This window comes from Chinchilla lanigera, unplaced genomic scaffold (genome assembly GCF_000276665.1).
Source record: "Chinchilla lanigera isolate Chin_1 unplaced genomic scaffold, ChiLan1.0 scaffold00055, whole genome shotgun sequence".
Classification (NCBI taxonomy): Eukaryota; Metazoa; Chordata; class Mammalia; order Rodentia; family Chinchillidae; genus Chinchilla; species Chinchilla lanigera.
The window spans coordinates 569438-586740 of NW_004955456.1; the positions used below are offsets into that span (position 1 = coordinate 569438).

A 17303-nucleotide genomic window follows, 5' to 3' on the forward strand; every position below is an offset into this window, starting at 1 on the left:
TCCCTAAAACAAAAACAAATGATATAAGTAGTGTGTATCAATTAAAGAATTGAATTACTAGCTGAAAATTTTACAATAAAGAAACTCCAAGTACAATGGGTTCATTAGGCAATTATCCAAACTTTTAAGTAATAATAGCAATATTAAGTAATCCTTTCCACAAAATAAGAGAAGACTTTTCCCTCATTTTATGAAGACAGCCATCCTAGAAGCCAAAATATGATAAAAAATTACAAGAAAACAATGCTAGATTATCAATATTTTTATAACCAGAGATGTAAACTTTGTAGACAAAATGCTAGCAAAGTTTAGAAGTACATAAAAAGGGTACTGTATCTTCAACAAGTGATGTGTATCCCAAGAATGGAAAGCTGATTTAACATCTAAAAACATAATGTATCAGAACAAAAGATTAACAAAGAAAAAAATTTGTGATTATTTCAATAGACAGGAAAAATATTTTACAAAGTTCAACATCCCTTTGCAATATAAATATCAGCTAAGCAGGATTCAAAGGAATTTCTGTAATCCGTTAAGAGGGCATCAAGAAGCACTGCGTGTTTCTCCTTTAAGATACGGACAGGGTGGCCACATGCCTGTCCACTCCCACGCACTAGGTACTCCGTGCTTGGGGTAGTCACTGGATTTGGTCCTGCAAAGGAAGAATCAAAGCCGTCTCTATTACCAGGTGGCAGGACATTCTGTAGAGAATCTGAATGAATCTACATTAACAACTCCTAACTCAAGCTAGTGAGTTTGGCAAGGTCGTTTGGTCAGTACACAAAAGTCAGATGCGCTCTATGGATTCATGTGTCTGTCCTACTGTGTGATAAATGGCCCCAAAACACTGTGGTTTGCAGTATCAGCCTTTGCACATGGCACAGCTCGCTGGGCTGCACTGTGGGGATGGGTTATTGCTCAGAGGCTCTCATGTAGTTGCAGTTAAGGCATGGGCCTGGGCTTCAGATCTAGGGGTGGGGATGCAAGGTGCCCCTCCAGCCCCTCTCCGGAGGCTTGGACAGGGGCTTCAGCTCCTCCCAGGAACTCAGGGCTTTGGTTTGTCCCAGTGGGAGGGGGTCGTACAATTCATGACCCGGTCTCTGTCTAGAGCTTCCTCCTCATGCTGCTATCTCCACATCTGCCACTGAGGCCAGCTCACATTCAAGAGAAGGGTGCTGGTATATATTCCATTTCTGTCTGGGGTGACAGGTCCTGAGGACGAGGTGCCAGCAGATGAAAAGAAAAACAAGAGAGAGACAGGTATGGGATCAGGGGGCGGCAGCCTCTCGGATTTAAGCCTCGATTACCATCCTCCTTAGCCTTTTATTGGGATACAAACAAAAAGCAACAACAGGGCAAATGGGAGGAATAATTAACAGGGTTAGCGAGGACAATACAACTCAGTTATCGCAGGAATGAGACTTGACTTAGTCAGCCATCATGTTATCATTCCTTCCGGCATATCTCAGCAAGGCATCTAGTGTCGTCCAGGCTGCTTTCCACAGGGACAAAGGTCCTGCTATCATTTCCTTTTACCGGAATGCTTTTGCTAGACTTCCTCCAGAATCAAACAATCACAAGGCTTGGTGAGGCTCAAAGTCTCACATGGGTAATACATTGAAAGATAAACTAGCCGGGCCTGGTGGCTCACGCCTGTAATCCCAGCACTTGGGAGGCTGAGGCAGGAGGATAGTTGTGAGTTTGAGACCAGCTTGGACTACAAAGTGTGCTCAAGGCCAGCCTGAACTGCATAGCGAGACCCTGCCTCAAAAAGGCAAAAAAAGAAAGAAAGAAAGAAAGAAAGAAAGAAAGAAAAAAAGAAAAAGAAAGAAAAACTAAAGAATGTCCTTCTCCACAAAGGGAAATTGGACTCCACCACTGAAGTTACAAAATCATAAACACACCACAATCAACAGTGAGTAATTAGAAACTGGTGTTTTTAAGAGTCACTTAGTTATGGTTATAACCAAATGTGAAAAACAAGCATGCTGAACGCCACAGAGCACTTGTCAAATCCAGGAGGGCCTGGTGGAGGAGACGATGGGCCGCTGTGGGCGAGAGGAGTTGGAGCTGTTGCAGTAGTAGGTCTCCTCCAACCAAGCGATGGATTCAACTCTGCTCAGACTTTTATAGCTAATGACAAGCTGATTCCGAAACTTACTGGATTAGGCAAAGGAACCAAACTAAAATCAAAACAATTTTGGAGAAGAGCGATGTCTGGTGACCTGACATATCTGAGTGAAGGGATGGCTGTAAGAAAATGGCACTGCAGACTGTGGTGCTGACACAGATCGGCGTAACAGACTCAGCTGATGATGCAAGGGCAATGGTAGTTCAGGGGAGGTGGCGGTCTTCACCCAGGAAACTTGCACTTTGTACCGTACTTAAACATGAACTCGAAATAGATCACGGAATAAAACTAACACCGTTATACAGAAATAGACTGTTATGTCCTACATAGAATTCTACTTATCAAAAAAAAAAGCAGATGAAATATAAATAAGAGGAAACAAAGCACTGCTCTGCACAGCCTCGTGGATGTCCCAATCATTTCCACAAAGTGAAGGGAGTCCAACGTTAAAAGCTAAGGTGCCCATTTAGATGGCATCTTGGAAAAGGCAGAGCTGCGGAAGAGAACGCACACGGGTGTCTGGACTGCAGGAGCCAGACTGGAGGGAGGGTCTGCTAGGAAGGGAAGGGGCAATGGGAGGGAAGTTTTAGGGAAATGAAACTGACTTTGTACCTTGGTTTAGATAATGATTATATCACCATGTCCTTGTCTAAACTCACAGAAGAGTACATCAAAAATGAGTGATTTTTATTGTACAAGCATTTAAAAAATTGAATAATGAAAAGAAAAATAGGTTCTTAAAGCTACAAAGAGGCTTGTGGGAAAATCCCCATGCTTCCGTGTGTGTGATGTCTGCAGGTGCCTTGCCTTGTGTGCACAGAGGGATCACAGGGCCCGAACAGTGGGGAGGGAAGAGACAGCCTGGACAGGTCCCTGAGACGGGAGCTTTCCTAGGCCCAGAACCGGCCGCAGCTGATCCTCTATTTGGCTGGAGAACAGATACACGTGCTTCCATCGGGAACAGTCCGTCTGTGGCAAAGGTGCTGCTCCCAGGTATGTGCAGGGGCAGCAGCTTCCTGGTCAGGCCAAGGGATGTGGGCCAGGAGGGGACATGACTGGTGGCACCGAGGCCTGGGCAATGTCGGGAGGCTGGAGGGGCAGGAGCGGCACCTGCTATAGAGGACAGCAGCTGAGGCGTCCTCTCGTGGCTGATGGGGTGGTCACAGGTAGGTAGAGCGGCGGGCTTCAACTCCCCAGACCCAAGGGAGCCTGAGGCAGGCTGCTTCTGTCTGACTGGGTTCTGCATTCCTGTCCCGGCTCTGACCCTGCTCCTCACTGGGAAAGGGGCTGCATGACTGACCGGGCACGCCTGGACGGTGCTCAGCAGGACTGACCTGACATCCCTCCCGGACAGTGTTCCGAGCGCTAGGGGCCTGGACACCCAGACACGGCTTCCAGAGCAGGACAGGCCTGGGTTCCAGGATGCCCGAGGCTGGCCACTGTGTGCAGGGACTGAGCTGACACTGAGTGTCCTCTTGGCCCTGCTGGTGCCTGCCAGGCCTGGGTGGGAGCCTGGGGCAGTGCAGGCCTCGAGCTCGACTCTGTCCTCCCTGGGCAGCTGATGCCATGCAGGCTGAGGCCCCTGAGAACACTCGGACTCTCACCACCAGGGAGGTGACCTCCAGCAGACAGGAGAGTGGAGCCGACTGCTGCAGGGGCTCGGCTCAGAGCCTCAGCACATGTAGATGTCATGTGGGCCCCATTTCCACTCGTGCCCCCAGCCTGGGCCCAGGTGACCCTAAAACCCCATGCCCGTGAGCCTCAAGGGACAACTGGTGTGCTGCTCCTTCAGTACGCGCCCTTTCTGCTCTGAGGCAGCCGGCGAAACCTTTGTGCGACACAAAAGCCAGTTCACTGACCCCTACTTGCCTTGTTCACCTTTAGTAGCAAAGAACAAAATTGAGATATTTTAAAAATATCTCTTTCCCTCAGTTCTAAAAATGAGAGACACCAACTGCAGAAAACCTTGAATTTTAGAAATTCATGTAGAGGAGATGGGCATAGTGTCACATGCTTGTCAACCTGGCATTTTGGAGGCTGAGGCAGGAGGATCCCAAGTTCTAGCTCAGTCTGAGCAATTTGTCAATTTAGTGAGACCCTAAATAAATAAAAAATAAAAAGGGGCTGGGGATGAAGCGGAGACTCAGTGTGGAGACCCCGGGTTCAGTCTACTTATCACACACACAACTAAATTCACACAGAGAATTAATTTTAAGCAGTCCGTAAACTTGCCATCCACATAATGTGAAAATTCTGATATTCTCCTGGGTTATTTTGTGTAGGTAAACATCTATACACAGAGAATGGACACACGGGCTGCTCCCGCCTCTGTGAAGATCTCCAGTCTGCAGAACACTGTGTAACTAGACTCTCAGTTGCACTAGCGTCTTGTGGAATGGATCGAGAGGACGTGGTGTACATACTGTGGAAGCCACTCAGGCCGAAGGAAGAGCACTGGGACACACTGTGCTCAGTGAGATGAGCAGAAGCACGAGTGCCCCACGCTGTCTTCAGGGCCGGGCGTGGAGGGGGCACGTGGACAAAGGGAGGCGAGGTCTGCTCAGTGCACTCGTGTACGTGGACGGAATATCGCACTGAGCCCTGTCCCTGTTTCTATGTGCATTAGTACACGCCAAGAAAAATGAGAGCTCCCAATCACAAATGTCCCTGCTTGTCATCATCTATATTTTTAAACAAGCTTTAGTAGAGCTTTTTACGTGCATTGACTAGTACGCTCCGTGCAGCTGGATATTACGCTGTTTTCACTGCTCCCTGGCGTCCACAGTGCTGCTGAGAATTTCTTGCTATGTGGATTTTGCCTCAGCCCTGATGTTAGGGTGTAGATCTGTATACTCGCCCCTATCCGCTTTGGACTGGTGGGGAGATACCCTGCTCTCTGTGGGACCTCACCAGCCCTTCTGAAATGACTTTCTGGCCTCGTTTCCCCTCGTTTGAGTAAGAAATCAAACACACTGATTTTGAACTGGCTCACTTGAAAATCTGCCTGCCTGAAAGGGAAGTTTCTCCAGACCAGGGTTTCCTGTCGGGGCCACAGCAAGCCTTGGGGTCAAGCGTGGTCGTGGCCACTTCCAAAGGCTCTGAAGGGCCAGCTTCCCGCACTGCGGGAGCATCCACGCACACAGAACCCTGAAATCAAACCCAGAGCGGCAGCTTCACTAGTAACACTGTTTGGGGTGGTACAGAAGAACCCAGAGTCATTCGCACAGTGTGACTATAGCCACGCACTTATACACACATGGGAAACAGACCTAACCGTCTGCTGTCTTAGGGTAGAGGCGGCATAGAGCACGAAAAAGGCCTGACAGTATTACTTACGGTCAGTGTAATACATATTACCTCGATGCACTGCTGCGTGTTGGTGCCTTTTCCTTAGTAGAGGTTCCAACGATTTTCTCCCTTCTCTGTTCATCACCATCTGATGAACATCTCTGTTCATCAGCACGGCCTGAGGCGAGGGAAACCGCATATTAACTTCTAGTGAGACAGGGCTAATGCTAACAAAGCAGCCGGGGCAGCTGTGTACAGAGCTGTCAGTCATTTGTCAACAGCCAGCAGCGGTCAGAGCTTCCGCCTGGGCCTTGTCCAGTCGGGGCTGTGCTGCCCCGTCTCTGCAGGAGGCTAGATGTCTTCCTCACCACCACATGGAGTCCGGGAGGCCCAAGCCCGCAGGAGGAAGGAAGATGCTCCGAGCTCTGGCGGAGGGAGGCTCGGCTCAGCCTCGAGGAGTGCACGGCGTCCCACCCAGCACTGCGACAAGCCGCAGCCTGCTGGTCTTCACATTTCCAGCACTTGATCCGGCTGCCCTGGCCCGGGAAGCCACAGGGAGGTGGCGGCTGAGGTCCGAGTCTGTGCAGGGGAGGCCGTGGGGCCTAGGGAGGGAATAACCTCCCTTCCTGAGCAGTCATTCCACAGAGGAGATGCTCACCCCAGAGCTCTGGGGTGGAGTCTGTGTGTACATGTATGTGTATGTGCAAGTGCAAGGGTGTGAGTGTGTGTGCATGTTATGTGCATTGTGCATGTGTCTCTATATGCATGTGTGTGCTATGCATTTCTATGTATGTCTATGTGCATGTATGTGCGTGTGCATGCTTCTATGTGTGTGTGTATGCATGTGTGTCTGTGTGCGTGTGTGTGTGGTACTGGTGGTTGAATCCAGTGCTGTTGCTCTAGGCTACATCTACAGACCTTTTAAGAAACTATGTTATAGTTTGATACAGGGTCTCACTAAGTTACCCAGGAGGGGCTCAAATTTATGATCCTCCTGCCTCAGCCTCCCAGAGTTCTGGGATCACAGGAGTGAGCAGCCTCTTGAGTTGGATGGCTCTTCTGTAAGGAAGGACACTAATAAGGCTGTCAACAGAGATGCCTCTTCTTACCATCTGTCACCCCAGTCATCCCTGCTGAAGGGCACTTCCCCAGCTCCAGGGAGAGCTGGGAAAGAGAGAGGGGCAGGGTCACGGCGGGACAGCTGCACAAACAGCCTGCCAGCCTGGGCTGAGAAAAGGGATGTCGGTCTGTCTGTCTCCTTCCTTAAACATTGCCTTAAAGGAATCTGTGTTCCTGTTTTCATGAAAGATTTGGAGGGTGCTAGGCAGAGATTTAAATCCAGAAGAAATTTCCTGCAAAAGTACCTTTTTGAATCACATTAAAGTGGAGAAGAAAGAGGAAGAATTTGTTCTACTGAATCTCAACGTAATATTAAAGCCTGCAGTGCTGGCACAAGAACAGACAAGCGGACCCTTGGGGTAAGCAGAGCCCAGGGAGGCAGCTGCGGGAGGGGAACCTGACACACTGTGGCCGGGTGGGGCCGGTGCTCCGTGGGCTCCACTGGGAGGCGGCCCCTTCTAATTCATTCCGTAGCACCACGTCGAAAGGTGGCTTCCAGATGGACTGAAGTCCCATGTGTGAAAGGTAAAACTACAAAGTTAGTAGAAAAAGCAGGAGAATGTCTTTGCAGCTAGGGAAAGGAAGTATGTTTGTGAATCAAACTTTAAAAGGAAAAGCCCAAAGACGAAAGTAACTACGACATTATGGAATGTAAATGAAGGGCTTCTGCTCCATGCGGAGGAGGTGCAGGTGACGGAGAAGTCACAGGGTGAGCGCAGGGACGGGCAGCTTCTGGGGTTGAGTCAATGTATAAGGGTGGCACAAGTCTTCATTTCTGTCCCTGGAATGAGAAGCAAAGCTGAACCAACTGAGAATCGACAGCATTTCTCAGCTCCTGAAGAAAATCCCATCCGGAAGGTAAACTGCCGTCTGGAGAACAGGGTGCCCGCGAGGCGGATAGGAGGACCACAGCTTCCTGGGGGCAGAGGCCGGTGCTCTAGCACCATGTCATGGTGCTCAGTGTAGAGGAGAGCGGTCAGAAAAGCCACGAGATCCAGGCTTAGTCTGATCTGCAGAAGCCCCTCCAGGTCAGCGGGGAGAATAAAGAGCAGCTGCCCTCTTGCTCTGGGTGAGGAAGGGAAAAGTAGCCATCCTGAAACACACCCAGGGCATCCTGTGCCTCTGGACCAGTGCCCTCAGGACGAACTGTTGACAAAGCCTAAACTGAGTCACAGCCGTACCAGTGTAGAGCAAGGAAAACCAAACTGCAGCCCTCTGTAGCCTTCAAAACAGGAGAAGAAAAACACCCAACACTGTCTGCCTCCGGCCTTTCTGCCTCCCTCGATGGGGAAAGCTGAGAGGACATGTGACACGGCCCAGGACATAGGCTCAGCAGAAGGCAGCGCCTGAACAGAGGGACTTCTCCTACCTGCACACCTTGCTTCCTAGCAATAGGACTGCTGCAGAATCCCACAGGACTGGAATGGGAAAAATGGCCAGGCTCAGGCTCTGCTTACGACAGAGTCTGCAGATGTGTTAGTCAACCTTCCCATGACGGCGACTTCACCTGACGCCACAGCTGAGCGGAGGAGAGGGCTTTGGGCTCACAATCTCAGAGCGTTTAGTCCATGGCCAGCTGCCTCCTAGCAGAAATGTGTGGTGAGAAGGCCTGTGGAGGGAAGCTGCTCACCTCATGGCAGCGAGGAAGCAGAGAAAGCGAGGGGGGAAGCCAGGGTCAAGAGCGCACCCTTTCAGGTCACGGCCCCCGGAACCACCTCTAACCAGGCCCGCCTCCCAGCAGCACAGCAGCCCTGAACTCATCCACGGGTGAATAAACTACCGAGGAAATCAACAGAAACAGCTCAAGACATGGTACAGACAGTGACTCTCTGGGTAGGATTCCCAAAGCACAGGACAGAAAGAAAAGTTGACAAATGGTGTTACCTCAAATGAAAAAGTTTCTGTACAGCAAAGGAAATAATCAAGAACAGAGTGAAGGGAAAACCCACAGAATGGGAGAAAATATTTGTGAGCTACGACGGACAGAAGATTCATGAGAATATATAAACAACTGAAAAAAGTAACAAACCAGTAATCCATTGCTGAATGAGTAAATGATCTGAATAGACATTTCTCAAAAGAAGACGTAGAAATGGCCCATAAGTACAGGAAAACGTGCTCAGTATCATAAGCCCGCAGAGAAATGCTAATCAAAACTAGGGAGATGCCATTCAGTCCAGTTAGAGCAACAATATTATTAAAACAATAACAACAACAACAACAAAACAACAAAAGGTGGCAAGGATAAGGGAAAAAGTCACACACTGTTGGCGGAAGTGTAAATTAGCCCAACTAGAATGGAGAACAGTGTGAAGTTTGCTCAACAAAACAGATGTGCAGGTGAGAACATGTGTGTACGCGTGGTGAGGAGGCAGTCACCATGAACAAGAAGTCCTGTTTTGTGCAGCATCACGGACGGAGTGGAAGGCATCGTGTTATGCGAAATAAACCAGACACCCAAACATGAGGACAGCCCCTAGTCTCTCGTATGTGGAAACTCCAGAAAAAGCAAAAAAAGGAAGAGGAAAGAAGCCAGGCTGAAAGTGGAAGAGCGGCTTCTGGAGACCAAGCAGACCGCGTGGGGTGGGCAGAGGCCGGTGGTGGTTGCCGAGGACTGCGGTATGCGTGTGTGCAACGGCACAGCGGAGCCCGTGAATTTGTACAGCTGCTGTTATTAACAGTAATGATAATAACGAAAACAACCTTAAAAGCCAGAGGCAAAGACGGAGACCGAGAAACAGAAATACTGTTTAGAAGCTCGTTCTGAACACTGGTATTTTGACCCTAGCCAGTCAGTTGTATCAAAGTGACTTAAATGCCATGCTTCTGCTTTAGAATGTTGAATGCAGAGATTTAACCACAAGGAAAGCCACTAGTCAAAGCTGTGCTGTCCCTGCTCCAAATACAGATTTCCAAGAACCCCCTGGGCGTCGTCACATGGCTGCTCCAAAGGAGCCTCAGACCCGTGTTCCAGCTCCGAGTGTGGTAGCCCTCCTGTCCCTGGGCCCTGGTCTCCACCCTCACCGGCCCCCATCTGCCCTTCATGCCCACGTGCCATTTGTCCGCCAGGGGTTGCCTCCCTCTGCCCCTTGCTCTGCGCTGGTTTACACACAGAGCTTCCTGACCACCCCTTCTGAGCTAGATTTGCCCCCCGCACCCCGCCGCCCCTAAACCCTCAAGGGCCTGTAATGCCATCTGGCTGGACCGAGGCAGGAACATCCTGAGTCCAAGACCAAACAGAGCAACTTTATAAAACCCTGTCTCGAAATAAGAAAGGGCTGAGAATGTAGCTCAGTGCACAGGGACTGGGTTCAATCCCCAGGACCACAAAAACAAAGCAAAATACAACAACACAAAGAACTCACAGGGCTCTGCTGCCTGTGAATGATCCGCCATTTCTTCGGCACATCGACACGCTTTGCCACGTGACTCTGACCCTCCCTGCAGATGCGCCCGTCGCTGGCCAGCGGCAGCCTCTACTCTGGCCTGGTGGGTGGGCCGGCGAGTCCCTTGCGAACACCAGCCTCCCTCGTGTCTTCCGCCTTCTTCCTGTGTTGTAAAAACAGTCTTCCTTCTGCTGTTCCACGTCCCTCTCGGCTTAGCTGCCGGCACAGCTCACATCAGCCTCCCTCTGGAATGCTGTCTGGGGCCTTCCAAGAAAGAGAGACTTGAGAGTGTGGCAAACCCAGGCTGGCAGTGAGAGCTCCTGGGGCCTCCCTGTCACCCCTCAGGTGCCCAGTGAGCATCCCTGGAACTGGGGTGCAGCCTGTCCCCGGGGAGACGGGTTGCAGGCGCCCATCACACAAAGGTTCCTCCCTCCCCTGAGAATGTCCCCGTGAGGTCTCCGCTGGAGGGCCCACTGCACCCCTCAGCCCCGCTTCTGTGCTGTCCACCGCTGTGCTCCAGGCGGGGTTTACTGTTCCTGCTCTGGGTGCCTGCAGGGCGGACACGCTCCACTCTCGCAGGTTCTGCAGCAATTGCACGCACCCGTTCGTCTTCCCCGCGCAGGTTCTCAGCTCTGCAAAGGGAAGCGCTCACTTTCACATTGCACGTGTGTCCCGGCACGCTTGGTGCCCAGCTGCCCAGGGGCCGACTGCAGTGTCTGTTCTTCTGTGGCGGTCATGGGAATGTGACAGCAGCCTCCAACTCGGGGCGGCGTCTCCACCCCGCGAGCCCTGCGCTCTGAAACAGCTCGCCGAGTTAGGCAGGTCAGTGCTCGCGGCTGCTCCCACCAACCGGGAAGGGCAGCTAGGGTCGGAGGCAGGCTCACTCCAGGAAGGGGTCTCCACTGCCCCCTGAGCACTGCACGAGAGGAGGATGCTGCTGGTCCCCTCCCCACACCACCAGCCTCCACCCCTTACCAGGGTCCCTGCAGGTGAATTTCTCTACACTGCATGGCGTCTTGGCCTTGGTGTGTGGAGGACGCAGAGGAACCCAGGAGCCCGTGGTATCACGATCAATACTGAGGAGTCTGATAAAACCTGGGAGTTAGGAAGACACGGTACCCCTGCTGTCTAAGGAGATGGGTTAAGTTCTGGGGGACAGAGGGTTTGCTTGGGGCTTTGTCACACAGCCGTGTCATTGGCTTGCTGGAAGGCTTCGGGGAGGAGGGGGTCACCAGCGGGAATGCACCCCGGATCCTTCCAATTCTGTCTTCCTTTGTTCACACATAACAGTCATTCTAGTTTCTAACCCTCCAGAGTCAGATTTGTTTTTGACATTGGGGGAGATTCACTTTATGCATCATTTTATTCATTTTCCCTTGAATTGATTGCTCTGTTCCTTTGGTCTGAGCCTCTCCTCTGGGGAGACGGACTGCTCACAGTCTTGGTCTGTATGAACTTTGCTCATCTCTGACATCTCCCCCCAGCGTCACTTCCCCCATCCTCTCTGGGCGAGGGGTTGTCAAGCTCTTCTCCCACACAGCAGGAGGACAGTCTGCGTGTCAAGTTGCCATTCTCTCTTCCCCACGGAGGTTTTACTCTGCGCTCATGGCGTTGGTTCCCACGGTCTCCTCTTCTCTCAGCTTGTTTTTAAGAGGATGGTACAGACACATTTCAAGCTGTGCTTCCGTGCCCTGCAGCAAGGCCGCAGCTCTCCCTTCAGGGGGTCCCTATGGTATTCAGATCTTTTTCATCAGCCCGCTCTGCGTTCTCCTGACCGGACTTCCCAGTAGCTGGACCTGCACCTTCAGTGCTGAAAAGAGAACAGAGAAGACGCCGTGAGGGACCCCAGGACGAAGCCACTCCTACCCTGCTGCACCCATGAAGTCCAAGGGAACTGGAGAAAACCCAGGAGACGTCCTGGGAGGACAGGGTCCCCGTGCTCCACGGTGGTCAGAGCCTGGAGCCGTGCAACAGAACAGAGAAAGCAGAGGAAGGAGCAGCAGGCCAGGAGCGGGCCGGGTGCGCACACCTGAGTGCTGTGCGGGCAGTGACCGTTCACGGAGCCCTGAGGCCTGGCACAGGCCGGAAGGAAGGAAGGCAGGAAGGAAGCCATCAGCAGACTCCACCGCGCTCATCCTCCAGGGTCATTTATCCTAGACGAGGAGAGGCTCTTCCAGGCCAGCTTCCCTGCAGTGTTTCTAAGTCGCCGAGCTCTGAGTCTACTCAGCCTCCTCTTGGACCGCGGGGCTAGCCAGGGGCCTGGCCAGTGCTGACCGAATCTCCAGCGATCGTCAGGCTGTGCAGGCGGCCCCTCGGGGCTGAGCTGGAGGGCTTTGGCTCAGAGAGTGGGCAGGAAGAGCACATACTATTCATGCTGCATCAGGCCACAGAGCCCCTTCCCGGGCAGGGCCAACCCCCACCAGCCCCTGCACCCCAGCCGGGCCCAGAGACTTTTCCCCACTCCGCCTGCCCTGAGCTCGCTGCCACCCCCTGCCTCTCTTCAGCCCCAGCTGGCTAAGCTCAGGGTTCTGACCTCAAGGCCAGAAGCCCGCCTGGCTCGGTTGTTTCTCTCTTAGAGGAGCTCCCAACACTCTCCTTAAAAATGTGCCGTGTTGAATTGCTGGCAGGGTCTTCTGCACACTGGTCAGGGGGACAGCAGAAGCCCAGGCGTCTCAGGAGCAGGCCTCCTCCTCCGCAAAGCCGCTGGTGCCAGCGCGGGGCTGGGAGCTGTGGGCGGGGTGGCCCCCCTCCCTGCCTTGGCAGGGAGGAGCAGAGCACTGGTGCTCGTTAAGGATGTTTTTAAATCTGGCCCAGTGGGAGGTTTATTTGTTAAAATGTTCTCCCCATTTTAGTAAATGTCCACTATTATCTTTCCTTTCCAATGCTGACTCATGGTATTTTAACGGAAAATTTCCCTTTTTTATTTGTTTTTGTGGGAATCTTTAACGAAAATTGGGGTGACACCTTCTACTTTTGTTTCTTGGGATGTTTCTTAATGATAACTAAGGAAAATTTGAATTTTTTAGCATAAAAGAACTTTCAGTGCTTCGTGTAATTATATCACAGACCATTTTAAAGTGAAGGTTGGACCTTGGACAACTATTTTGTGGTGGAATGACTTCTGCCTGTTAAGCTAGGAGCAACGATCATAATCTTTGTTTTAAATCTCTTAGAATCTCGCTTCTAAAAGTTATTTCCTCAGTTGAGGACTAAAGGAAGGGGAGACAGTTTAATCTCTGTCTTTTAAGCTTTCCTATCAGATTCTGTCAAAACAGCAAAGAGGTGGAAAAGCTATGTGAAAATTATAGATTGTTCTATTTGCATTAGTCCTCAAGAAGAAAAGAAGAGAACCACAACCCAGCTAGCGTCTCTCAAGGCGTGCCCCAGGGCAGCCTCAGCAGGGAGGGTCTCTTAAACCCCTTCAGAGCCACAAGGAGGAAATAGTTTTCTTAGCAGTACTGATGAGGTTTCCCTTTTCGCTCTCATTTTCCCATGATAGGACGAGGGGCTCCCAAGGCTGCGGGACATGGATATCACAGCAGATGAACTGCAATCGTAGATGAAGAACCCAGCTCTCTTCTTCTGCACCCGGCTCTGAGGAGGCTTGCATGACAGTGATGCAGTGCCACCCCTGCCACTGGAATTTTTAAAAACTCTGTTATTTATTTTTAAAATCTAGTGGGTTTATCATTGAAATTTCAAATGAGTTAATATGCACTTTTAAAATAACTCTCAGTTTTAACTTTGAATACAAAAAATACCAAAAGGTATAACCCATATAAATCCTCTCTGGAGTCCTCAGTAATTTTTAAGCTTGTAAAAAAGTCCTGAGAATGAAAGGTTTGCTGAACGCCTGACCGAGGCTATTCGCAGTGTTAGCCACACGGCAGTGTCTGTGGAAATTCTCTCCTCAGACTCTACACCACTAAAGGCTGATCAGTCTCCGTGACCAGTTCACGTCTAGGTCAATCACCGACGTTTTTAAAGCTAGTAACCATCAGGCAATACTGCTTCACAAGGAACTGTTACAACATACAAGACATGTTTTCTTTCCCAGAGTCCTGTGGCTATACAAGGCATGATAAGAGCATGGTGAAGGTTTAAATTAAAAATTATTGCAGCAGTCACGCTGATTATTGCTTATTGCAGAACACACCTCGCTTGCTGTTCTCTCCACGATCTGCAGCAGGTCTGGAAGTCCTCCTTCGTAAGTATCTTTAGTTACTTTTTTTGCTGCTTTGATAGCCTGAATGCATCCAACCATTTACCTGTCATGCTCGTTCCGACTTGGGGGAAGATCCAGAAGTCTGACAGCGAATGAGGTGGGTAAGGGCACACTGTGACCCTGTCATGTCCCTTCCTTTCTGCTGGATGCACCCAGTGGCAGCATTCACTGCGTTTACGGTCATGCCTGAGAAAAACACCCATGAAGGAGGACTTCCAGCTCTGTCTCAGAAAGTGGCAAGTATGTTCACAGCAGGGGTTGCTGAGGGGGATTCCTGGCAAGGTGTCTTTTGCTGTAATAAAACGTTAAACATTCATTGCGTGTTTTGCTCACACCTCCTACCTTTCTGAAATGATTGTTTATCACCACTAGCGGTAGCAGATCTTTACTGGCCGGTGACTCTGTAGTGAGCATCTCCCCTCTGCACGATCAACACGCACACTCCTTGCTGTCCTGCGGCGGCCCTGTGGAGATCACCAGCCCCCCACCCCCCATGCAGACAGGCCTGACCAACCCAGGGAGCAGTGACCAGGAAAGGGTGGAGCTGCAGGCCCTGGGGAGGCTGTCCTCCTCGAGCCAGCATGCTCTCCCTCCTTCGTGTCTTATTTCTTTGAGGCCAACACCTTCGGCTTTCGGTAACGTTCACTGAGCATGGTCTTCACTAACCAGTACCTGTTTGTTTAGGCTTATATTCTCATCATGGGAAACATATAATACACAAAAGTAGTAAATATAAAAGCGGGGTGTGGCAGTGCACATCTGTAATCCTAGCACTCTGGGAGGCTGAGGCAGTAGGATTGTAAATTCCAGCCTGGAAGACTAAGTGACTTACTGAGGCTGTGTCTCAAAATAAAAAAAAAATATTTTAAAAGGACTGGGGAAATTATTTAGGATGCTGGAAGTTGTAAATCACAAGATAATTGCACAGGAGGTGGAAGGGACTTTTTTTTTGAGGCAGGCTCTGACTGTGCTGTCCAGGCTGGCCTCCAGTTTTTGGACTCAGCAATCGTCCTGTATCTGGAGCAGCAAGGACTTGGGGTCTACACCACCGGGCAGCCCTGCAGGGGCCGTCCCTGTGTGCAGGGTGTGTGGAGGTTGGCCTGGCTCAGCAGGCGGGAGAACAGGGGAGAAGGGACATCGATGTCACAGGGTAAGGCTGGGTTTGTACAACAGGAGGGCACGCAGGAGCGCGCTGGCTGCCCTGCTGAGGTCAGCGTGAGCAAGCACGGCTGCCGGGAGACAGCTGGTGATGGCGGCCGAGGTGCAGGCGAGGCGGCTGCGGCACGGTCTGAATTCAGAGCCGAGGGCGAGGGCTCAGGCCTGGAGGAGGTGGGTGTGGAGAGGAGCCGGATGCCGGAACGCTTTCACGGTGGCAGCCTGGACCCCACTGGCAGGAGGGGCAGCCCCAGGGCTCACAGGGAACTGACCGCTCTAAGGTACCTGGGGGGGTCCTGGTCCCCAGAAGGGAAGGGAAGCGTCCTCTCGTTTCGTTCTATTTTTAGAAGTGTTGCTCTTGGAGGAACTTGAGAGTAGCAGGTCTGAGAATCATAAGAAATGAGTAATCACATTATTCATAGGAAAGGGAGCGTGCGGCCGGGGCGGTGGAGCCACTTGGCGAAGGGCTACAGGATGGCGCTCAGCCAGGCGGTTCAGGAGGCGCCGCAGTCAGACCCAACACACTTGCTAGGGCCTCAGATTTCCGTTAGTGCTGCTCGCATCTACTCAGACCCAAGTTCAGTTATTGGCTTTGTCTGGAGGAAGGTCGACTGCTCGAGGTCAGAGGCGTAGGAACGCACAGTTCACTCGTCCATCTCTGAGTGTCTCCAGAGGAGATCCATGTACATATATATATTCAGGTTCTTGCTTCAAGAGAGGCTCTGCTGCTAAAATTGGTGGTTAAAGTCCCAGGGAGTTAAACCATCAGAGTTTGAATTCTAATGCCATGCTTACTAGTTGTGCTGTCCAACACGTTACTTAACTGCTATCTTGGTTTCTTCTCTGAGACATAGAGGAACACAAACCTACCCATGCACCTAACAGCATATAGTACGTACACAATAGGTGCTATTATAAGGCCTCACTGCAACTTCAAAGAAAACATCTTCAGTAGTGCAACGTGTAACATTAATGCAGCGATGGGTGACTTGCTTCTTCTTTTAATTACCATCCGTGTGATAAAACAACATCTTATGGCTTCATGTCCAAGAAATACAGAAATATTTTGTCTAAGGCGAGTAAAAGAACATTTTCACAGTTAAAGTTCACCTATTGATATCTTAAAAAATTTCCTAGTACTCAGACTCTTTCAAACATATTGTGGAGAAAAATATTATTCTAGTCATAACTATAGCAAATGTCAAGGCAACTACTCCCTCCATGGGAAAAAAGTTATGACACCTAGTTCCTTAAAAAATGTATAGGAAAAATGTCCAGATGCCACATAATTTCCTAATTCAGACTTTTCTACCTGTTCCACATGCTTTTTCTTTGAAAATAGTCTTTCTTCAAGCCTTTGAAAGCTCAGAGTAGTATTTCTAGAGAAAATATAATGTTATAAAGCAAAAAAAAAAGGATCCTCTTCTTTGGGGGGTTAATTATAATTTTTAAAATTATTTTTCCTGGTTGTATAGATATTGTTCACCCAAAGCAACAGAGAAAACTCTTATGGGACCACATATTTACATGTGTTTGAAAATCTGAAATTCCCTGGAATTTTCTAAGTATATATTTAGGAATTTGTACATGTTTTTGCTATAAATATTGAGATATAACTTATATACGTTATGTGGATATGTTTATACATAGTGTGCCATTATGTATAGAGTATATCATTAAAATTATTCTTGAAAAACAATAAAAGCAGCTAAATGAAGTGTGAGGAACACATGCATGCAGGTCACAGCCAGGGCCACTTCCATGGTGCCCACAGGGGCCGGGGGCTTTGAGGGAACGCGACCCAAGCCCGGCGCGGTGCCTCTCCATGACTGCCAGCCTGAGCCAGCAGAGCCCGTGTTTGAGGAAAACCACACAGGAGCTGCTGCTGGGAATCGGCTTCAGGCTCAGGAGAAATCCTCCGAAGCCAAGAACTGGGTCTCATCAGGGACTGGATCTGAAGGCACATTTCCTAGTGTGGGAGGGCTTTCTGCTGACATGC

General features: G+C 50.3%; 1 long non-coding RNA gene across 2 annotated transcripts; it reads right to left on the reverse strand.

Annotated features, from left to right (window-relative positions):
• Positions 1 to 276: 276 nt before the first annotated feature.
• On the reverse strand, positions 277 to 12367 carry LOC106149900. Of its 2 annotated transcripts, XR_001236367.1 has the most exons (4): positions 11954 to 12367; positions 9904 to 11734; positions 5489 to 5597; positions 277 to 652 (listed from the first exon to the last, which is right to left on the reverse strand). It is a non-coding gene; the product is annotated as an uncharacterized LOC106149900 (long non-coding RNA). The 2 variants fall into 2 exon arrangements; XR_001236366.1 differs by lacking the exon at positions 277 to 652 and having other exon boundaries at positions 5098 to 5597.
• Between the last annotated feature and the right edge of the window lie 4936 nt (positions 12368 to 17303).